The sequence below is a fragment of the Pelobates fuscus genome, chromosome 3 (assembly GCF_036172605.1).
Source record: "Pelobates fuscus isolate aPelFus1 chromosome 3, aPelFus1.pri, whole genome shotgun sequence".
In the NCBI taxonomy this organism is placed as follows: domain Eukaryota; kingdom Metazoa; phylum Chordata; class Amphibia; order Anura; family Pelobatidae; genus Pelobates; species Pelobates fuscus.
The window spans coordinates 349,792,389-349,817,862 of NC_086319.1; the positions used below are offsets into that span (position 1 = coordinate 349,792,389).

A 25,474-nucleotide genomic window follows, 5' to 3' on the forward strand; every position below is an offset into this window, starting at 1 on the left:
TATGTGTTTACGTACGTGGGATCGTTGAAGACAATGATCTGTCTGAGTGGTGGTGATGGTAGTGGATTCTCTGGCCCGAGAAAGGCATAAAAGGCAATGTGCATGGCTGGTAATGGCCGACTTGGTAGTATAATTGAATAGTTGTAGATCTAATAGGTCCGATAAGGATGAAAAGTTGGATGGCTATTGGTAATCTCTGAGAGTATCGTGGGGGAATGGATTCCTGAAAACCTCTGAGTATATTCTTGTCTGGTATGATAGCATGAAGTTATGGTAGTTTTGGCCATAGGTTATCCTGTGTGTTGAATTCCTGTAAAATATATAATTAATGGTGTGTGAGATAGTTAAGGGGGCAAAAAGAAGCAAAACCTAGGAGAAATGTTATGACACAGGTTGAGCTATGTCGTGTTCCAATGAGATTCTTTAAGCCAGGTGAAAAGCTGTGTTATGTGTTCTACAAGTATGGGATGAAAGTGCTAGATGGGATAGTGCATGCTATGCTGCATGAGTATGTCTAATCCATGATTTTGTTTCTGGAACAAAAGAGTGGCCGTGACTGTATGGGCGGCTGTAGGAAGCGTATGATGAACATGCCTGGAATATAAATGAGACAATTGTCGGCAGGGATGTATACCCCTGTCTGGTACATGAAAGTGAAATGTGATAAGTGGCCAACCAAGTGAGTTCCCCAGAAATATCATGACCTTATGGATGAGTAGTGGCGTTTGTTGATGATATGACATGTGCCTAGTTGTCTGAGTGACAACGGATTGATGACCCTGACCATGATGTACCCCATGCCACAGCAGATGCTACAATGGGGTAGATCCCCCAAAGGGGCTGAGGTGGTGGATGCCATGGCCAACAGCTCCAAAGCAATTGTTCCCGGTAAATCGCTGCCAAACCCGTGGTAGACGCCGCATCTGACCATCTGGTTGGAGAAGTGTCAGACAATCCTGGAAGGAACATGCTTTTACCATGCCAAGTGGTTAAGAAATCCCCCCCCCCCCATGTGCAGGACTGCTGTTGCTGAGGTGTCTAGGGACATCCTCTGATCGTCATGTTGGAAGTGTGGAAAAAAGGGGAAAGTACTCTGGATGTGAAAGCGTGGTCTTGTGGTATGATTGGCATGGCAAAATTAAGGAACCTGGTAGGGATTGTAGTTCCTTGCAGTTGTAAGTACTAAGCAGGAGGTAGTGATTGATATAGTTGAGAATGTTCCCTATTTGTCTTGTGGTAACTTGCGTGTATGGATGCCGACTCAAGTCATATGCCCAGTAATGTGATGATAGTGTCGGAGCCTTCTGTTTCTTATGGGGTACTGGGACGTCCAAGGGGTCAACCAGACTAAGCTGCCGTGAGGCTTCTAGTGAAAAATATGTTATCTTTGATCAACAAGAAGTCTTCTAGATAGTGTATGACTAAGGCCTCTGGATATGTTTTCATAACCAACACAGAGTATCTGCGAATATCGATATTAGGCTAATCTGTAGCTCGAAAGTTGAGCAGGGAAAGGATTACCCAATTTATGCCATGTAAGTGCCAGTGTGTAGGGTAGATAGTAGCCGTTTACTGCGTTGATGATATTGGTCTTACTTAACCAAGCTTCAACCCATGCTTGAGTGATAGCTGTAAAGGTAGATCAATGGTGTTGTATAGTAAGAAAACTCCTCGGAGGGTATGAGGGAGTTGAGACTTGGGGTAGCGGAGGTGTGTGGTGCCAATAAGTCTATGGTTAGTTTTTGTTTAAGGGAAGATTCCTTGTGACAATACCAATGTGTTTGTGTTTGGTGCCATGCTGTAAATGGTGGAGATTGGAAGAACCCTCTGCAAATAAATCTTGGCTATGAGTGTGTTTACAGCCAATGGTTTTGTTGTGCTGACTGTAAGTGAGGGCATGCTATATTCCTTGAAGGTGTGTTTATGATACCTGTATGGGAGCCCTTGAAGCTCCAGAGCTTTAGTAAATCTACTACAAGTCTGGAAGGGTGATGAGTCAGTAGTGTTGAAAATGCATTGGTGTGTACAGATGGTGAGTACGTTATTTGTAAGTTGTATTGGGACACATGGTTTGTCATGTGACCTGAACCATTTGAACATATATGCAACAGTCTATATGCAATGCAACTACTCATATCAATGGTCTCTGGTAGTTCAGAGGTGCTGGTACCTGGAGCCTGAGAGTGCTCGTCCATTTGTTTGGGACAAACTCCCTTCTGTATGGGTACCTGCACAAATAAACATCTCTACATATTCCAAATGCCAACCCAACCAAGGGATGGTCAGTTCCCGATTTACCTGGAATCCCTGGATCTGACCATCACCGATACATCATCATACATATATATGCCTTGCTTCCCCAATGTGCTGGGATCATACGTGCAGGGTTAACGTCTTGTGTGTCATAAGAATTGATTGTACCAGGTAACCGAGTTTCGGTTGGTGCTGGTTGTAGAGTAGCGTGAGGCCCAGCCTTGTGAGGGCTGTGGTGACTCGAGATTGCCAGTCTATCATAATTTTTTTTTTTTTTTTTTTGGCTCATGAGTTTATGAGTGAGGCTAGCATAGCCTGGGTGTAACCGGAGTTGATGTAGCTGGGCCTTCCCCTGCCTCCTTGTTGTCCGTTGATGTATGGAGGAGTTTGAATAACTCTGCTTTCCTTGCTGTAGCAGGGTAGGGGATTTGTCACCTCCTTAGGTCGGTGGTAATGTGTGGGATCGTCCAGGATCTGATTGCTGCTGGACTAGCAACATCTCCTCTGCTTGAAGGTGTATCAATTCTAGCCGGGGTGCTAGGAAGAGGTGATTCTTCACCATCTTTTGGAGAAATACTTAAATAACAATAAAGATTGCAATTTTTTTTTTTTTTTTTTTTTGGTGACTGGTGAGGCCCTGCTAGTTGCCAAGTGGCTTGAGAGGCTCTATCTATGCTTGGCGCGAGGGGATTTTGTGTGGCCACTGAATGTTGTGGCAGGATGTTGGCCTCTCGGTGACAGTAACCAGAAAATAGGAAGGGGAGTGACAGGTGAGGCCCTCTCTATGATACAATGCGAGGCGGCTAGCTCATGAGTGGCCCGAGGGGTGTATGCCTCCGAGTGTAAGGCGGGGTGTTGGCCTCGCGGGACCACTAACCGAAGCATAATGCAGAGAAAAAAGGGGGTAATACCTATTGGGCCCTAGAACCCTAATTGCCAGTACACTATTACTATTCCAGGGAAGGTAAGAGAGATGAATAATTACGTGAGCAGGTGTATGTACCTGGTAGTATGGTATTGAACCTGACAATCCGTATAGGTTTTTAGTAGTAACTGTAACCTGAATAGATAAAACCGTATGGCATAAGGAAATGTGGCATAGACCAAGCTTATCTTAATACGTACAGTATATGTGAAAAGTAAAATGCCGTGATGTGTAAATATTAAACATTGTAGCCATACTGGTTAAATATGTATCAATCTTAACCCATTAAGTGCCGTATGTACAAGTGAAAATGTGGTCTGTCCCCACCTTGTAAGTTGTATGTCCCCTTGCTAGGGGGAAGTCTGTTGTGTGAGCAGCGTGCTGTGAAAAATGTATGTGAATATTACCAGTTACGTATATACAGATGCGTCTGCTACTGTGTAATAATATATGTATTTATACCAGATGTTGATATGGTGCTTGCTATGTGAATTGTTGTATGTCTTATTGAATGGTAGGAGTCAGTGAACATGGTGTTACAAAATGCAAGTGCACTGGAGATCTGCCGAGTGCCCTATAGGTGGCAGTGTAGTAGGATACTGATTGGTATGTGAAATGTTGTTTGTCTGTTGACCTATAGGTGTCAGTGTTTTGGTGTTTGTAAAACCCCATGAAAATTGTCAACGTACTTGACAGACCTGTAGGTGGCAGTGTTGATAGAACCACTGTTGGTCTTGATGTGAAATGTAAATTAAACCTGAAGTTGAGCCCGTGCTGGAGTTTAATTTATGGTTTATGGTTATGTTTAAAACAATCTTATGTGTAATTTATTTTGGCTGGTAAATTGTATATGACATGTGAAGACAGTTTTGCTGTTGACCAGTAGGGGTCAGAAATGCTGATTGTATGTTAAAATACCCTTTAACCCCTTAAGGACCAAACTTCTGGAATAAAAGGGGATCATTACATGTCACACATGTCATATGTCCTTAAGGGGTTGATCCTACCGTTTGACAGATAGGAGTCAGTATAAAAGCGAAAATGCTGTAGTTAGTTTGTTTGCTTATGAAGTGAAATAAAGTCTGAGAAGCCTGTAGTATACCGATTGACCGGTAGGGGTCAGCATGTAGGCGAAAATGCCATGGTTAGTTGGTTTGTACATGAAATGCAATAATGTCTGAGAAGCCTGTAGTACACTGAATGACCGGTAGGGGTCAGTGTGTAGGTGCAATTGCAGTGGTTCTTTGGTTTGTACATGAAATGCAATAATGTCTGAGAAGCCTGTAGTACACCGAATGACTGATAGGGTTCAGTGTGTAGGTGAAAAATGCAGTGGTTTGTTAGTTTGTACATGGAAACACCAAATGACTGATAGGGGTCAGTGTGTAGGTGAAAAATGCAGTGGTTTGTTGGTTTGTACATTAAATGCAATAATGTCTGAGAAGCCTGTAGTACACCGAATAACCGGTAGGGGTCAGTGTGTAGGCGCAAATGCAGTGGTTCGTTGATTTGTACATGAAATGCGATAATATCTAAGAAGCCTGTAGTACACCAAAAGACCAGTAGGGGTCAGTGTGTAGGCGAAAATGCAGTTAGTTGATTTGTACATGAAATGCGATAATATCTAAGAAGCCTGTAGTACACCAAATGACCAGTAGGGGTCAGTGTGTAGGCACAAATGCAGTGGTTCGTTGATTTGTACATGAAATGCGATAATGTCTAAGAAGTCTGTAGTATACCAAAAACCGGTAGGGGTCAGTGTGTAGGTGAAAATGCAGTGGTTTATTGGTTTGTACATGAAAATGAAAAAAACTTCTAAGACGCCTGTAGTACACCAAATGACCGATAGGGGTCAGTGTGTAGGTGAAAAATGCGGTGGTTCGTTGGTTTGTACATGAAATGCAATAATGTCTGAGAAGCCTGTAGTACACTGAATGACCGGTAGGGGTCAGTGTGTAGGCGAAAATGCAGTGGTTCGTTGGTTTGTACATGAAATGCAATAATGTTTAAGAAGCCTGTAGTACACCCAAAGACCAGTAGGGTGTTTAAACGAATGATATGCATGAACTTGCAATGGTTTTAGAACAGACTTAGACAAAATGCAGCCGTAAAGTGAGGACCTGACCCGTGCATGGTGCCGTGGGACTGATGCCTGGCGTAACGGGTAGGTCGACTTACGGTTTGTGAGTCACTTGGACACCATCCACGGTGATGGATTGAAGAAAGAAGGTGGTAGGCCGGAAAAGCCTGTGGCTGGATTCCTGACACAGCTCTGCTTAGAAAACCTCATGGAGTAATCAGGTAAAATGGCGTCTGGATGACCCGGAAGTGTAAATCATTCTGATGGGAGTGAATTAATTTAAGCCCCTCCCACAAATACAGGCCAAACGGCCTTAATACATATATATATATATATATATGTTTTTACCTATTTTTTAGGACTTTTTGGACAAAACCGTTTCCACACCTGTGTCTTCTACTTATGTTGTAGAATAAATAGATATCACCTCTGGATTAAATGTATATTTTGTTGATTATAATTTGATTTGTATATTTGCACAGTAAGATGTGGATTAACCATTTTTAATGGCTCTAATTTCCCCTACCAATGAGTGGACTTTATAAAACAAGTTGCCACCTTCAAAGATGGCGCCAAAGTAAAGCAGTATCCGGGTCAAGGACTGAATACGAACTTATCCGTGATGACGTCACCGACGCAAGTCACGTCGGAGGAACCCGGAAGTGACGTCACAATACGGAAGTGAATTGAAAATTTGCCCGGGAAAACCGGCAACACCGGACTTATTTAAAGAGTTTGAAACTGTCCGGACCATATGCACCTTGGAAGAAGACCTAGAGTCGAAACGCGTTGTGCCCTGTATTTTTATACTATTTTTTACCACTTTGTGAAATTGTTATTTTATTTAATAAATCCCTTTAATCGTATCCATTTGGCTATTGGAGCTTTTGATGTGATCGGGGAAAAGTCTGAAAAGTGGAACATACTGAAAATCATAGTCTGCATGACCTTATGAAGAGCTGTTACAGTCTAAGCCTGCTACAATAGGCTTTGGAGATCGTTATTTTCTAATAGCGCCAATCCACCCATATATTTCTCTAATCAGAAATAATATTTGTATCTCATCATAACTAACAACTAAATGACAAAAAAAGAAAAAGGACCCACCTAAAAATGATTTGGACAATTGAAACCTAGTCAACCAGAACCTACGAGACCTGAAAAACCCTCAAAGGCACAGCCAAAAGGAAGGTTCAAGCCCGGCAACCTATAAAACATCTTGTTACAACATATCTAATAGGCAGAACAAAATCTAGCAACAATGCGCTGCTCAATTAAATTTAAACAGAAAAGTATTTGATCAGAAATTTAAAATGTGCAGTACTCCCCTATGGCCTCTAGAGACAAACAGCCTATCAAGCATATACATACAATTATACAAATGTCCGCACGGTCTCAAGAAATACCTATTACTAGAATAGGGCATTTGGCTGTAATTTTACGAACGGCCCCAAAGAGGAGCAAAGAGCTGCAAAACAACCAAACGCTCCAGTATAACCTAACACTGTAACAGACATCGTCGCTGCCTCAGGTAAGTGACTGAAGGGGTTTCCACCCCTTCAGTAACCGGGGATTGGGGGGGGGGGGGGTGGGAGGGAGAGGGGACCTGCAGTGCCAGGAAAACGGATTGTTTCCCTTAAACAAAAGACTACACGAAAGGCATATAAAAGAGTTAAGTATGAGAATAGAGTTGGCCTGTGACGACGCTGTGCGCCCGTGATTGGGTCAGGAAGGTCAACCAACTCACTGTTACTGCAGGTTCAAGACAGTTAGCGGTAACAACAGGATGAGAGGGGAAATATCCCAGAGGCCTTGGACGGCTTAAAGACTTGAACCAGGAATTGGCAGATACTCTAAGAGCAGGTAAAGTATCCATGGTAAACAAAATTGCGATCTGCTGCAGCCGGAAGTCCAGGTATGCAAATCGCCAGACTAAGCATGTCGGATTGTTGCCGTGGCAACCCAGCAGCCGCGCTCTCTTGGCTCGTGGAAGGAGCGGACAGCACCTGCTGCTGAAGTGGAGATTGCAGCTCAAGGCACCCTCTTCATTATCTACCAGCTTTACTGGGCCACCAGGGGGTTAAGTATCCTCCCTCCTTAGAATAACCAGAAGTAAAAATTAAAAAATAAATAAATTGCTCACCCCGAATTAAAACACACACTACATTGACATTATATACATATACTACATGCACGACACAAAAACACACACACAAACACAATGCATATAATACATTCACTACACACATTAAATGCACCACACACACACACTGTCTCCACTACGCACACTGCTTTAGGTTTTGGTGATGGGGGTGCATTTCACCCTTGGACCCAAGCAGCACAATGTCTTGGGCTAGAGTACATATATCACCTTCAGAAGATTTGGGTTTTTATTTTATTTTTACATTCTTTAGAAAATAGAAAGGCATAACACTGTCAGTAATACATATCACAAAAAAATTGGCAATTGTTACAAGATCATGGAAGACTACAGAGTTGATACATGGTAAACTATAGAGAAACAATATATAGTGAGTATTTTTGTGACAAATTTAAACCTTACAAAACACAAGATTTGTCTACTGTGAGTGACACCTACATATTTATTCAAATAAAACAAAACAGCACATACAAAATGAATTGTGGTCAATTAAAAAAAAATGGAATAAGATAGCTATATTAAAAATTAAAAAAAAAAGATCCAAATCGGAGCATTCTCCCAGCGTAGCCCTTTTGACCTACATTTTTACAATTCTGGTTTCAATTCACCACAATTGCACATTTATCCCTTGAAAAATCACACCAGGAATTATTAATCTGAAAGGTCACAAATTCGAATACAGACTCATTAAGTCAATACAGTGCGGAACCATCGGTTTACAATTGGAACATTGGATTCTCGGTTAGCATTAGATATAGCAATCACATGAATTAGATTCATATTTGGTAATGACTCTTGAAAAGGGAGTGCTGTTCCGTTCCACAGCCAGGGTCCCTTCATGGGCAATAATGCTGGACCCTAGCCGCTGACAAAGTAATTGCGGACATTCTGCTCATTTTATTACCCAATCCAGGGATGGCAGTGACAGAGATTTAAATACCTTTTCACTAACTGTGAAGAGGACACTGCAATCACAATATTCACTACAGACTGCTGTGCCACGCATGTCACGTTGCTGACCTATGATAAGGTGACGAGCATTTGTAGCATGGCCTGCCAGCTTATCTGGGTTCAACCCGGGTCTTCCTCATCAGAAGAAGCTGGATGTCATTATAGAGCAAAACAGGAATGACACAGGACAGAAAGCATTGCTGATATTTTAAAGCAGCACTGTCACACCCCCACACCTCTCTCCCCCCCCCCCCCCCCCCATCCCCCCCTTTTGCAAAAATAGAATTGTGTTAAGATAAAATATTTATGAAACACTTATGCTGACCGTATTGGAATTTATCTGAAATTCCAACCTAGTCAATAGATATACTGAGCCAGAACACTTCAGACACACCCAGGTAATCCCCAAATCCTGGACTGGTAGGGGGTCCTTGAGGACAAGGTTGAGAACCCATGCTCTAGAGTGACATACAATTTTTCCTGCTGTAGGAGAACCCTGGATGCAGCACCAGACCGTGGTAAGTTGTCAGACTTGTAAAACTGACATTGTAACGTGAAACAGCACCAATGTCCTCTAGGCTTCATAACCTCTGCAGCAGGCTAAAGTGGTTATGGTACTTTCAGTGTTCCTTTAACAGGAAGAATGATTACATGATTTTTGTATAATAAAACTTCTCATAAGAAATATATAACATATGATGATACAAAACATTTAGAAGGATTTGTAATGGCAAGGACTGCAATAACCAGATGACGAAACATTTAGAAAGAGCCAAGGCAGATATATGAAGTTTAAAAAAAAAAAAAGTGTTGGAGAAAAATAAATCCTCTTAAAATCACTCCTTCGCCTTGAAATGGGTTTGTTACAAAAACCATACATTTTCATCAGGGAAATGTGAGATTTTTACATGGATAACAGATCTCCAATACTCTAACCAGAGCATCTTAAAAGAAGGTTAAGGAGACACATATTAGCTGTAGCGGCAAGAACTTTACAATATTTTTTTTCATAATTGGATAATTGGAATCATTATCAATCCTGTTCATGTATTTTGTAAATGGGCATAAATAAGACCCAAGAAAAAAAAAAATTACAAAAAAAAACAAACTAATTTTGGGATTTATTTATTTGGGACAAGGGGCTATGTGTATGGGATATGGCAGGGTTTAATGAATCACAAAAAAAGGTTAATGACCAGCAGGTAATACAAATATACAAACAGGTGTGGAAAATGTAAACCGCTTCTTTTGCCGTTTGGAAAAAGAGGATTCAAATTGATCTCCTCTGGGTAATCATATTATGGAGAGGTCACAGGTCAAGAGAGATAACTCTTAATCTGGTCTGGAATACAACATGTGGGAGAAAGATAAGAGAATACAAGTCTAGAATTAACCCTTAGTATGTGAATAGCTAGTATCCAGCAACGATAAAATGTATTTATACGGTGTTAAATGGATACTATAGTGCTAGGAATACAAAGTTGTATACCTAGCAATATAGCTCCCTTGCGAATGCCTTCCATTCTAGTGGATTTGAAATAACGAGCATCACAAGCTCTGTAACGCACATTTAAAGCTGACCGCTAACGTTAATACTTTTAGAACAAAGGTTTTGATTTGCAAATAAAAAATAAAAAAAACATTGGTGTACACATTTTATCTGAAGAGCTTCCAGTAGCAGATCACACCTTTGGAACAATAAAGAAAACAAAGTGGTGACAGAGGTGACTTTTAGAACCCTTAAAGATTTTATAAGCGCTCTTAAAAACCGTTCTAAGTTGCCCAGGGACATGTCAGTTTCACAAGTGACTTTATTTTCAAACTCACCTAGTGCTTATCTCACAGTTCAAGAATGTAGAGTCAGATTTAGATGAAGACCCTTGTAGAGCAGCTTTGCAGAATTATAGCCGTTTGATAAATTTGTTGTTTGTTTGGAAATAAATAGTACAGGTACTTTGAATTACTGAGAGTATAAATGACAAGTTAGCACGAAAAAGACATGATAAAAAAAAGGTGGAAATCTGAAAAGAACAAACAGAAACAGACAGTTTGTACTGTGCCTCAATTTCATAGATTTGATTCAAATGGGCAGCTGACCACAAATAACTTTTTTCTTTAATACAAACATGTATTCTTGACACTATAGTGCCAGTGTGGTTTAGAACCCCAGCCCCCTTGTCCCTTGATAAAAAGAGATTTACTCACCTATTTCCAGCCCCACACTGGTCTCCTCGCGGCTGGCTCCACCCCCACTCTGCCCCTTGGCTAAGATCATCAAACTTGATAATCTCATTCAATCCCATGCTTTTCCATAGGAAAGCTCCCGGCGATTATCGCACATGCGCTGCACTATGCTTTGTTGCGCCAATCATTAAATCAATGCATCTCTTTTTATATTGAACCATGTTTGTGTTGGCTAATCATGAAAGCTGAACATTATGCACAGTATGCACAGCATTTCTTACTTAAGTGGATCACATACGGGGTCCTTGCACCATGACAACTTTTTAAAAAATGCAGTGGTTATGGTCCTTGGAATAACACTTCAACTTCTGAGGTGAACCTGCCCCCTGAGGTCGATGTATTTTCTCAAATCTTTATGAAAACAAGAAAATACTCCCATAATATGACTCTTCATGTTTGTTGTAACCTCTCTTTTTAATAGCTATAACACCTGTGAAAACAAAATTATAATGCATAAATCGCCCACATACACTCCTAATGACTTTATATACACCTTCAGAAACCTTAAAAGCACCACTATTATACTTAAATGCTGGTACCGAAAAGATAACTTAAAAAAAAAAAAAAATTGCAAGAAAAACACAGGGGTCAGTTATTTAAGGATACACCTATATGTTGCTATTGCATAAGAGGAAATTACACTGTTTTTACAGAGGACAAAAATCTAGCTATGCAACTTTTAATAAGTGAAAATCTGTCATTTTTGGCAGAAAGCACACATAGCTGAAGAGTTGTTATGAAGTTGGTTAAGAATCTCCAGGGAGTAGACCAGAGAGTAATTCGATATTGTTTGTCATGGAGAAGTACATGATAAATTGTGGTATTCAAATAATCATCTTTGAAGGAATGTGCTACATGATGGATGCCAGCATGGCTCTGTCCTCTCATATAACTTCCTGTTATTCTCTTTTTGTTGTTATGTACATTTTTTTGAACTTTCATTGAGGATCTGTGTTTTGTAGAATGTTTAAACTGGTGTTTTAGAATTCCATGTGAGGGAGGTGACGGATGGTACCATGTTAACAAGTAGAATAGGGAATGTGCGTGTACTACTTGGTATCAGCTTTATTGAAATAAATGAACTGTTCTTGAAAGTGGAAGTATTTCTCTTGGCGGGTAGTCCTACTTTCTGAATATTTTTCTTAGTAAATGGGCTGTTAGTTTTTGCTATATTTGATGAGGTGTGTGTGTGTGTGTGTGTGTGTGTGTGTGTGAGAGAGATAAAAGGGAACATTTACGGCACTCTTAGCAAGCACATCGTCGTTATTTAGTTTTAAAATATATACAACACATAACACACCTACAAGACAACTGTGGGGTTAAAGAGATAATAAAAGTTATTACCCTTTTCCACAATAAACATTGTAGATAACACTGAGTCTTCTTCAGACAATTTAATTAAAAAGTCTACCATTTTTTTTTTTATAGATAGTGTGATACAATTAAAAACTATAGGTTTAAAAGTAGACAATTTCACTCACAACAGTTAGTTGCTAGCAGGCAGAACAAAACACTAATTGCATCAGGAATCATCTGTCCTTCAAATCCCAATATTCTCAGCAACATGTGAAAGAAGAAAGCAACAGACAGTGTGGTGGAATCTCGGTAAAAATAAATTTAGTAGGCCGAGATTGCCACGTGGTATGTGCACGTGCATATACTGATGTATCGGTCGGTTGGTTGTACGTGGCAACGATACAATCAGTAGTGTACAGAGCATGGGCAGGAATACAGGATATAGAGAATTCCACTCCTCCGTTGTGCTGGGCAAGCCATGTGGTCAAACAGGAAGTTAGTCTTTATTCTGTTGATTGGGTAAGAGTACGTGTGGGTTGAGCCGATTATGGGAGGAGCTATATACCTATATAAGGGACCTACACTGTATGATCAGGGCTCAGACCTTGCTGTTTTTTGGTGACATTAGTCCCTCTGAGTCCCGGTCGGTGAATCGAATAAAGATCTCTTCCTTCCTGAAGAAACCTGTGTCCATCTCTCTGTGCTCGGCTTCCGTCAGTTTCTCCGGTATCAATAGTGCAAACTGGTAGGATCTAAAACCAAATGTTTAATAGTCTTGCACTCACAAGCGTCCAAAAGGGTAAAGGAACATCGAAAGCAAATGTATAAACCATCATTTGAGGAAAGCCTTACCTCATTGCATTGTGAGTGCAATAGTCCACCTTTAAACATACGGTATTTAACTGTATTACACCATCTGTGATATTTTTATTGTAGATTTTTTCATTATATCAATAGTCTGTAGGAAAGCAATGCCATACAATTATGTCTGTTTCAATATAACAGACCTAAACAAAATTGTTTTCTACGCAATTTACATGGGATTCACAAGAAGAGCGAACAGTCAAAAACAAAATGGCACGATCGCATGCTGTATCACCCAAAGAAATAAAAATGGAATACAAATCTCAAATAATTTTGTAATCACTTAGAACCATGAACAGGATGAACATCAAAAAAGTTATGATGTACCCATCATGTGTTTACCTTTGGAATCACAGTTCAGCAATCTCTCATCACACCATACCTTTATATATTATAGCTCTCCCAGATATTGTAAAGCTCTACCATTGTATTACAGCGCGGCTATGTTCGTGTATACAAATCCAATCCTTTTCCAACTAAAATTCCCTTTACAATTAGCTGGATTAATTATGTATGCATATCTGATTCATAGCAAAACATTCTGGTGCTATAAACTGTACCATGAGCATATATTGCTATGGTGCTTGGAGTGCCCATTTACTACATATATACGGTTAAAATCCCTTAGCCTGAACGCTACTGCTTAAAATTATAGTCTTAAATTGTAATGGACTGAGAACACTCAATTGCAGATAGCAGACATTTAACTTACATATATTATTTTTACATAAATCTACTTTTATAAATTTGGCACATTTCCCAACTAAAATCCTTTTTGAAATAAAACACAAAACAAAATCACCATGCTATAAGGTAATCCAAGGCTAACACTTGCGAATTGTAATTTTTTTTGCATGAATCAATTATATTGATGGTACACAGTTGTTTAGACACTACAAACTTGAATCATTTAATGTTTTACTTGCTTTTGTCAATAAATTACCAAGATTATGTAGGCGTGTGGAAAAGGCAATTCTCCCTACATACACTAAAGCAAATGGTAGATGTCGGACAGACCGTCTTTAATGCAATAAGTCCATTATTGAATTCAAATTGCACAAATAGATATGATTCCTCATTAGATAACAGTGATATACCGAGTTCTGTAACTAACAGTATTATTTTGGATAAAAATATACACACTTAATTTTCACTCAATTTCAGACATTCAAATATACATATTCTTTATGGGTAAAAAGAAAATCACAAGTAAAGATTCCTTTATTTGTGCTTCCCAGTCAATCTATATTCTATGGCCATATTGACATGTATTTAGGGTGAACTGATTCATTCAGAAAACAATGCAATGGTACTTATACATGGCCTGACATTTAATTTCAAAGGCATGGTCTGTTGAGTTTAATAGACAATATACAACATATATGTTTAAAAAGGCATAAGCCCAGATGTTGAAAGGTCCTAAATATATCACAAATTTAGACGTCATATTACATTTTATTGGATGTGCCTGCAATAGGAGCCGATATAGAGCATCTCTGGGATTTTGCCCAGAGACTATGGACCCCGTGATGAAAGATTCCTTCCATCTTCAAATGAGGACCATGAAGGATTAATGTAACATCCATAGCAGTATCTGTTAACATAAAGGGTTAACCCATGTAGACACTCAACAGTAACCCCCAAAATTAGAATTTAAGGGTTTGTCCTCTGTTGATAATGGAGGAATTTCTCAAGTATAAAACATTGTATTATAGTTTAGTGGCAGGACTGAAAGTGTTAAAATGAATCCCCATCTCATAGAAATCCTGGTCAGTGTGGCAACTGTAAGTGCACCCTCCTTCACAGGCTCTTCTGGCACACACTGCTACACCACAGAGTTGTCTTTACTGATGTTCTGTTGCATGTTTAGCACTCCATTGACCAGAATGATTGTCCTTGGTTCTCCCAAGTTACTGGTCCTGTTATCATTCAGGTTGAGGGACCTCCCCTTTATAAAGTTACCTCCAGTATACACCAAAGAGTTGACTCCCATCGCCATCAACCATTTGCTCAGCATAGCCCAGACATCCTGAAAACAATACTTTAAAGTGACTCAATGGGAACCAGCTAGTCTCCCATCAGGTTCCTACAGATTTTGCTTGGTTGTCCCATCTCTGAAACCTTGTACTGCACAAATATACTTCATGTTGTTCAATGAACCAGTTTAGTCCCTTCACTAAAAACTTGTGTGGTAAATGTGGAAGGTTGAGAGAGCTATTTATCACTTCATGCAGTGGCTGGCTGATGGTAACACTGAAGAGGTTTAGGCTGCTAGTAGCACCAACATACCAGGTTTCTGCAGTAGTCCATATAGGTCTCTGGTAGCATAAGAAGATAGATGCAATAGGTTCAGGTCTAGATCCAGGAACCTTGGTTGTATTAAAGTGGATTTATCAGATCCAATATTCTTTGTGTTTAAATTCATGTGAGGAACAAAAAAAAAAAAAAGGAAAAAAATAATCATATTCTATTAGGATAGTTCTAGATTTTATCGTAGTAAAAAGCAGGTAAAATATGAAATATATGCACGGCAACTTTAATACAACATAGCCCAACATCACAAAAAGTCAGCTGTAGTGAGAAGATTAAGATTCGCCAAGATGTCAGAGAAAAACAGTTTTACTGAGGCAGAACAAACTAATATGAAACAGGCAGCCTAAATTGATGACCGCCTTTAAACAAATCAATACAAGTTAATTAATTGGAGACTTATCTTGATAGGCTAGTGGAGATTAATTTGGATAGACCTTGAGAAAAGTTATAGAATATTAAAGTCAAGGATATATATATTTTTTTTTTTTTGTTGCGGTCAGAATAGAAATCCATAGTCCAATTTAGCCCTCACTTAGCAAAGATCACTATTCAGCATTGCAGGTTTTGCTTTGCAAGGTTTTGAGGCTATAGTAATTCCGTTCACAGCTGGTGTTCTCCAGCTATGCAGCTGAGTAGCAGGTTTTGGAGATGATGGACTGCCCAATGAGACAGCTAAATAAAGGCAACAAAATGCATGGAGCACTAATGAGAGAACAGAGCAGAATAAGAAATTACCTAAATATACCCTCCCTCCCTTCACCCAAGGGGTGGGGGGAGACTACTGTAATGTAAAAAAAAAAAATTATTTGGAAACGTGTGTGTTTGTGTTTCTATCCCTCGCTCTCTCAAACACTTATTTCCATCCGGAGACACAGTATTGTCAATGCCACAAAATTCTAACTGGCCAGTTATCTTTAAATCCTCTTCGGAATTATATATGGCATCTTTAGGCAAGTGGTAGATGGATTACTTTTTTTTAAACCACGTTTCATTGATCTTGCAGCATTGGGGCATTGAAAGTCACATTAAAGAGTAAAAACAGAATGTGAACTCAAGTATCTATGGTCGTAAATTGAAGGAGACCAAACTCACCAGGCTACTATGGTGCACCAGATTCTAGGGAGTTACCCCTAAAATATTACCTTTGCATATACATTGTGTCTGACTAGATACGAGAGTTAAAATAAAGTAATGGTCCAGGTACTCAAGTAAATAACAAAACAGCAGCTTTATATGGGCGAACATACATCAATGTTTTGACCCAACCGGGTCTTTGTCAAGCTTCTGTTTCTGTGCGTCAAACTTGTCTGGTTACAATTACATGTTTGTTAGTCCACCCATTGTAAAGATATGGAATTTGTGGATGCTTTTTAAAAAATAATAATAAATATGAATGTCTTTAAAGCGTCACGGTCTGTGGAATTTGCAGCATTTGCAAAGACCCCTGACTGACACTGCTGCTGATGGTCTGGTGGCCGCAGAGGGCACGGAAAGATAAGTTCTGCTTACCTAAACCTGTCCCTCGTAGGTGGGGCAATCTTCTTCCGGCTGTTCCAGCGCAAGAGTACAGCATTGAGGTATAGAGAATCCCGCAAGATAGTAGGATCGTCCCGTAGATAGAGCCAATTTCCTGATGATGTCACTGGTGATTGCTGTGGGGATTCACAGTTCTAGGAGGCAGCTGCTCTGCCCAGTGTCAAGAAGTGTCAGGGGTAGAAACATACAGAGACAAAGTAGTCACCACTTTGTTTCAGTATAGCTCTTAACGTAGGTTGGTATTTTAGTACTATTCCAACATAGTCACTTAGATTATCTCTGAAATACAATTTTTTCAGGGTGGGTGGAGGGGTGACAGGGTTTCTTTAACAATGCAAGACATACTAGTAGTAGTAGTAGTAGTAGTAGTAGTAGTAGTAGTATACCGTATATACTCGAGTATAAGCCGAGTTTTTCAGCCCATTTTTTGGGCTGAAAAACCCCAACTCGGCTTATACTCGAGTCAAGGTCTGTATTATGGCAATTTGCATTGCCATAATACAGACCGGGGGAGAGGGGGGCTGGCAGAGCTGTACTTACCTGTTCTGCAGCTCCTGTCAGCTCTCTCCTCCTCCGCGCCGTCCGTTCAGCACCTCGGTCAGCTCCCAGTGTAAGTCTCGCGAGAGCCGCGGCTCTCGCGAGACTTACAGTGTGAGCTGATAGAAGGAGCTGCACGGACGGCGCAGAGGAGGAGAGAGCTGACAGGAGCTGCAGAACAGGTAAGTTACAGCTCTGCCAGCCCCCCTCTCCCCCCCACTGAACTGCCACTGGACCACCAGGGAAGGAGAGCCCCCCTCCCTGCCATGTATCAAGCAGGGAGGGGGGACGAAAAAAAAATAAAATAAGAAATAATAATAAAAAAAAAAAATAATAATAAAAAAAATAATTAAAAAAAAGGGGGTATAAGGACCACTGTGGGAGGGGGGGGGGGGGTATAAGGACCACTATGGGAGGAAGGGAGGGGGGGGATAAGGACCACTATGGGAGGGAGGGGGATAAGGACCACTATGGGAGGGAGGGGGGGGGATAAGGACCACTAGGGGAGGGAGGGGGGGATAAGGACCACTAGGGGAGGGGAGGGGGAAGTAAGGACCACTAGGGGAGGGGTGAGTCAGGACCACTGGGGGAGGGGGGTGAAGGAACATGGGGGTGGGGAGGTAAGGACCACTGAGGGAGGAGGAGGGGAGGTCAGGACATATGGGGGGGCAAATATCCTTGCACCGGCCCTGCACACACTGCATTCATACACTGCATTCATACACACACTGCATTCATACACTGCATTCATACACACACTGCATTCATACACACACACGCTGCATTCATACACACACACACACTGCATTCATACACACACACGCTGCACTCATACACACGCTGCACTCACACACACACGCTGCACTCATACACACACACGCTGCACTCATACACACACACGCTGCACTCATACGCACACACTGCATTCATTATACACACACTGTAAATAAATATTCAATTAATATATTTTTTTTAGGATCTAATTTTATTTAGAAATTTACCAGTAGCTGCTGCATTTCCCACCCTAGTCTTATACTCGAGTCAATAAGTTTTCCCAGTTTTTTGGGGAAAAATTAGGGGCCTCGGCTTATATTCGGGTCGGCTTATACTCGAGTATATACGGTATATATTTTTTCTCTTGGAGAAAATTGGAATTTACTTCATTTTAGGTTATTGCAGCCTTCCAGGAACAATAGCAGAAACATTAATGTGTGAAATGATAAATTTATGGATCATTTTTGTATCCCACAATACCTATAACAAATAGGGATGAGCTAAGACCCAAAATGGCCCATTAGTATTCACAGAATGAGAAATGTGTAGAAGGTGAGGGGCAGTAACAAGAACTACAATGACTTTCATTTGCACCCAATCACCAGGAGAAAGCTACACAGCTCGTCTGTGCCATGGGACCTGCTAATACGGTGAGGTATGGTTGAGCAGTTAATACATATCTCCCCTCCCTCTCTCCCCCAGCTGGACCACATTCTGGATTTGAAAGAGACAGCACCTTCACGAGCTGTAGAGGTAGCAATGGTGCCCTTCTGTGATGTTGCAACCGTCTCAGATCACTTCCTCTCGGAGCAAGAAGGAAGCCATACAGGAGGGCAAGGAAATCCCTGCAGTGCCTGCAAACCCACTGGACCATAAGTAAGTCACCCTGCTCCAGCATGAAAGTAGGCAAAGAGGAGAGTGGCTAAACCAGAGCCAGTTATATGCATGTGTGCCACAATGTGCATCTGTGTACGTATGTTTCAGTATATATGCATATGGGTGGCATTGAGCAGTTTTGAGTGGTTTTGTTTATATGCATGTGTTTGGGCGGCTGAGCCAATAATTTCCCAAAGGGCCACAAGAGGTCTGGTGGCAGTCTTGGTACACCCAAATATCAACCATTTAATTACTGCATTAAAAACAAAATAATATTCCTTCTGAGCAGTCTCAAGTTTTTTGCAGACTGTGAGCAGATTACTTTGACCTAGTAACTTTGGAAAAAAACCAAGAAACAAAAAAAAAAAAACACTTCGATGATAACTATAATGAATATTGAAGATTTTGTCCTCACCCCTTTTTTTACAAAAGCATGGATTACATTCTCCAGGCAATTCAGTAAACTAGAAATGAGGTGTGCTGGAGGTTACAATATGCAATGCCACTTATCATTTTGCAGTCTGCAAAGCCTTTAGTGTTCATTTTTCAATTCCCACCAGGCCAGATGGAATATATTAAGCAAAAACGGATGTGTGATAAGTGGCACACTAAAGTAATCGGAAATAATTACCACTAAACACAGAGAGGCATTTAAGACTTCATTTTTATGACGTTGAGTTTGTTGCAATAAACATTTTGAAAGAAGCAGAAACAGAACAACCCTGTTGATTATAAAGGCAGTTTAATCTGGGCAACATAACCTTATTCCGAAGAAGGTCCCAGGCACCGGCATGTCTTTAGTGGGTAAACTGTTAAACAGTTTAGCCCCAAAGTCCAGTGCAGGTCAGCTATGCCCCAAACTATTTAGTATTTTTTTTTTTTAATCACGGTTATGTGGATAGGGAGCTACTGAAAGGGTCAGCGTAGCCCCTGTCCGATGAAGTTGTTTTGGTGCCAGAAGCTTCCCATTCTAGAACTAGTGATAAAGATACTGATTTAAAATGAAAAATAAAAATTAATAAATCCATGTATAGGTTTAACAGTTTTACTGTATATTCATAAGTGACATATACAAAGTACCTGTATAGAAAATGAAATGTACAATTAACCTTCCACCTCTCCAACTCAAAAGTCGCGCTAACCCACTCTGTATACCCTGCAGAAAATTGAACAGAACACGTGTGTGAACATGTAGACTGCACACTGGCGATCCATCCCATGGGCAAAGCACATCAACATCCTTGCATACATGTGTAGCCCTGAGTGGGACTGGCCAGCGCAATAAGCCTGTTCATTAAAATAAGTTTGACATTGCCCCTTTTCAAGCAATCACCCATTTCCGATTTCATATTTCCCATTGTTGGAAGGAATTGTGAGGAAATAATTTGCCCAATACTTTAAAATAAAATCTGATTAATATCCTTACATTGATATACCTCATGGGAGTGAGTATTTTGCTACTTGATGTAGACATGCCTTGGAGAAAACCAAAAAACAATGCTGCAACAGCATATTGGTATAATGAGAATCATTTTAGATAATGAGTCTCACTTGATCTGGAAGCTGCTTAGTATACTGCACACTGTAATACTGCACCCAGAGAAACAGTAAAAATAAAGTGTCTTGTAACAGGTATTTCAGAATTTAAGTTATAGTTAAGGAATGGCTGCCTGCCAAACTGAATCCAAAAATATTATTTGCATCCCTGTCAAAAAGGCTAAGAAGACGTCTACCGGAATAGCATTTTTTCTGCTTACAGAGAAAGTCTGCACTTTCTAGATATATTACAAATATTTGATAGATAAAAATAAAATAAAAAGTAAAACATGCAAATATAGGTCAGATAAATATAGTTAATTTTAGAATACACATTGCACACAATTATGCAATATGGATGGATGTACTGTATTCATCGATATGCGTTTTACATCACAATGACAGTAGATCGCAGGTGTAAAAAAAAAAAAATACATACATACATACATTTGCAAGCAATTTTAAGGTAAAATACATTGGCCAGATTGCCTGCTCTTTTAAGTCTAGCACCTGCACAGCCAGTAGGAGTACACAAATTAAAGGCTTAGTCTACCTAATCAGAACTAATTTTGAAACCAGAAAAACAGATGCTGAATATTTTGGAAAAGGAGCACAGGGGGTTGCATTGATTTACACAACATAAGATACATAATATTTAGCAGTAAGAATCAGATAAATCTTGGCTGTATGAAGCCTCCTTCGGAGATTAAAAATTGATGCCAGGGCTAAAATTAGATTTATATTAGTGAAGATCACAAGGGTTAGTACTGGTAGATTAGGTGAGATTTGATGTGTTAACATTTCGAAGCACTTGCACATCTTTGAGTACTTAATTCTGGATATTTTTAGATTTGCAGTGCTGTTCTGTGATGTGGTCTTTAAAAAAAAAAAAAAAAAAAAAATACATATATGTATATATATACATATATATATATATATATATATACACATACACATATACATACACATATACATATACATATACATATATAGCGCTAGAAGCAATTATCCTGGGCATAATTTTACTCTTTAAAAGAGAAAGTTGTTTTAGGTTTTAATAAATCATATATAAAACGGAATTTAAGGAATCACTTAAAAAACAGAAAAATATATATTTTTAATCAATGTGTTTTGTTTAGATCACTGCCCTCATTTTCGTTTATTAAAACGTGATTAAATGTACATTTTTTCCCAGCACCCTATGTTATTTTAAGGAAACTGCATGATTTTCATTTGTTGCAGGGACAGGATCTATACTACACAATGACTTTACTAAATTCTTTATGTTCAGCTCAAACTGCAGCTTGGTATCCCCAGATCTCTGTATGAAACCTTTTTATAGTATTAACAGTCAGAATTATTTAACCAAGAAGGATATATTTAACTTTTGCTAGCTTCTGAGTATACTTTGGGGTATAGCTAAACTCAGTGGTGCTTGAACTGTAAGAATAAAAGGCTTAGTAACACTGCAGGGTATCGAACCAGGGTTCGTGATATTTAAGGAAAAACAGTCACTTATTCAATTGCAACACAAATCTAATATCCAACGAAAAGTTAGCTATAGATTATTCTACACACACACACACACACACTCATTTATATTTTCAATTATTTCAATTCACATTAATTCACATGCTTTGCTGGAGAAAAGTGACAGTACTGCTTTAAACATAATCTAGAGCTAAACATATGGAGCATTTGAAACATTAACCACTGTACTGTCTCAGTAACGAAGAACAACAATCATTACCAATTTCTCAATTGTGTAATAAGAAATGTTCTGGAACGTGAAGTGGGCAAGAGAGGAGATACATAGAGTATGTCCTGTTTTGTACATATGACCACACAAACAAATTATATATGAATGTTTACCAAAGAACCATCCAAGATATGCACAGCTGCTGGGTAACCACAATATATCCACCCAAGATCTACCCAGAACAGATATTAAACAGTAATGTAAGACCATCACATAACACCATGGCCCAGTGACTACTAGACAAGAAAGCAGACCACTGAATGCTGCCAGAACAGATATCTGACATGATCAACACCTACTGGATTAAGAAACAATGCAGCATGAACCCCTAGCAGGACAAATGAACCAGCTGCTAGCAACAGGCTTTCACCTGACTGGCTAACATTAGGCAGAACAATGCTAGTCATGAATGACCCTCACAAGGAAACAATATCCAACTATCGACCAATCATCTGTCTCTCCAAAAGATGGAAGAATTAGAAGATCAGACAGACTAATCTGTGCAGAGTCTGGATTGACTACAAGAAAGTATATGACGCAATGACACACATGGATACTGGAATGCTTGGCCCAATCTAAGGTCAGCAAGACACTAACAACCTTGATCAAGAAATCAATGGGGAAGTGAAAAACGACTTTAGAAGCCAATTCCAGGACAATAACACAAGTGAACATCTAAGGTTGCATATATCAAGGTGATGTGCTATCCCCAATGGGGTTCTGCTTAGGTCTCAACCCCCTTAGCCAGATCATGAAGAGTGGATATGCATACAGGTTAAAAATGGAGCTGCCTTCAGTCACCTACTCTATATAGACAAAGTCAAGCTGTATTCCAAGAATGAGTGGGACATTAATTCACTGATCCGCCCAACTAGAATCTGTTATATGGACTAGTTAAGTGTGGGCAGATGATCGCAAAAAGAAGGAAGGTGACCAGGGCAGAAGGAATTCAAGTGACAGAAGATCAAATAGGAGATCTAAAGAACAGCTACAAGTACCTGATGACACCACCAACACATGGCACCCATGAGGAAGATTCAAGGAGGATAGCAACATCCAACTAACTCCAGAGAATCAGAGATTCTGAAGTCCAAGCTCAATGGCAAGGGTAAGATCCAAGCCATCAATACACAAGTCCTAACAGTCATCAGAAACCCACCTGAAATAACCTGGACAAGAGTAGAACTGGTCATCATGGATGTAAAGACTCACTACTCACTGTAAATGAAGTATTCCACCCAAACTCCAACACCCAGAGACTGTACACCAGCCAGAAGGAAGGTGGTTAGGGCCTGATGAGTGTCAAGGGCACAGTCCTGAATGAAACAGAGCACCCAGAGGTACATCACAAAGATGGCTTCCAAATATGAACTGCTAAAGGAATGTCTTACACAACAACAGATGGAGGATGCAGAAAAGGAGAAGGTTTCATGGGAAGACAAACCTTTCAATGAGTTGTACCACAGGCAGCTAGTGGATGTAGCCATATTAGGTAAGCCTACCAGTAGCTGGAAAATACAGGAATGAAAGGCAGCACTAATCATCGCAGCACAGAAAGAAGCACTCAGTACCAGTTAAATAGAAGCAGAGGTCTATCACACCAAATGTCCAAATTGTGCAAAAAGGCATCTGAGCTAGTCCAGCACATAGTAGTCAGATGCACTATGTTAGCAAGGACAGCATACACAGAGATATAGCCAAGTGATTAGGATTGTGTATTGAAATATCTGCACAGAATGAGGAATACTCCCCGGAGGGGTGAGAAAGTCAATATATAGATACACACTATAAATATTTAAATATATAAACACACCCACTCACACTAGTTAACAAATAAAGCAGCACTTCGCCAAATTAGAAGCAGAAATAAAGAACAGCTGTTGCTGTGGACCACAGCTCTAATGTAGATCAGTATCAATGCTTTGTGGTGTTTGGCAAGTTGAGACCATACTTCTTTAAATAACACAAACTTTGTCTCATAGACTTTCTAAAGCGTTTAACTCATAGGTATTCAAAGAAAGTATACAACCTGGAGAAATGGAATCTCAAGAATGAAACACCAATGTTTTCAAAGGAATTCAACAAGAAAATGTTCACTGCAAGGTTTCACCATATGTTGATCTATAAATGGGTTATGCACGCAGAGAGCACTTATTCAGCTTGACAGAATATGTCCTGAATGCATAGCATGGGACTGTTGTATTTTTTCATTGAATTAATGTCCTATCACTTGCTTTTGACATGATGGTATCAGTGGTGTATCCTGGTTTTGTGCTGCCCTAGGCAGGACAAAACTCAGGTGCCCCCCCCCCCACCCCGCGCCGCTCCCACCCCGCGCCGCTCCCACCCAACCCTTCCCCCCGCCTTCTAAATACACACACACACACACACACATTCACTAACAGAAACACACTAACAGACACACACACATTCACTGACAGATACGCACACACTCACTAACAGAAACACACTAACAGACACACACACACTAACAGACATACACTCACATTAACACTTTTTTTTATTTAACCCCCCCCCCCCCCCCAGCCTCCTTACCTTTGGGAATGCTGGGGTTGGGGGAGGTTCCCTCTCTCCCTGGGGGTCCAGTGGCTGCTGGGCGGGCGGGCGGTGCTGGCGGCTGGTGAGGGAGCACTTCCTCTGAGCTGTCTGCTCAGCTCCCTCTCGCACCACAGAGTGAGGCTGGGAGCTGGAATATGACGTCATCTTCCGGCTCCCAGCCTCACTCTGCGGCGCGCGAGGGAGCTGAGCAGACAGCTCAGAGGAAGTGCTCCCTTGCTAGCCGCCCACCCATCAGCCAGCCCAGCAGCCCGACCGGCAGCCCAGCATGTCAGTTAGCCGCAAGGCTAACAAGGCATTTGCCCTGGGCATTTGGGGGTGGCTTTTTTTGCCGCCCCCTGGAAGATGCCGCCCAAGGCAAATGCCTTGTTTGCCTCACGGCTAAAACGTCCCTGGATGGTATACCATCAGGGATTCTTTTACATTGGGTCCTGAAAATATTACTCTAGAAAAAAAAAGTTAGGCCAAACAAATATTTAACATATAGTTGGGGAGGTGGGCTTACATGTTCAGTAGTGTACCGTTTTCACAGATCTCATCCAAAAAATAAATAAGAAGTTTGTTAATTTAACCACTTAAATTATGAGAACATCTCTTATAACATCTTGTATAAATTAATTAAATCCCCCCCCTCCCCAAAAAAAAAAAAAACAAGACTAAGAGAAAATTGTAAAGATGAAGTTTGGTTTTGTTAAAACAGCAAGCATCAAGAATTCTTTAAAACTGTAACCTATGTTGTCCCCAATCTTTGTACACACAAATGTACTCAATTTCAATGCAGAAATCTTTACA

At 40.3% G+C, this 25,474-nt stretch overlaps 1 protein-coding gene across 5 annotated transcripts in view; it reads right to left on the minus strand.

Annotated features, from left to right (window-relative positions):
- Nucleotides 1-25,474, minus strand: part of SHF (Src homology 2 domain containing F) — a 232,226-nt gene that overhangs the window by 137,289 nt on the left and 69,463 nt on the right. The gene's annotated exons all lie outside the window — the stretch shown is intronic.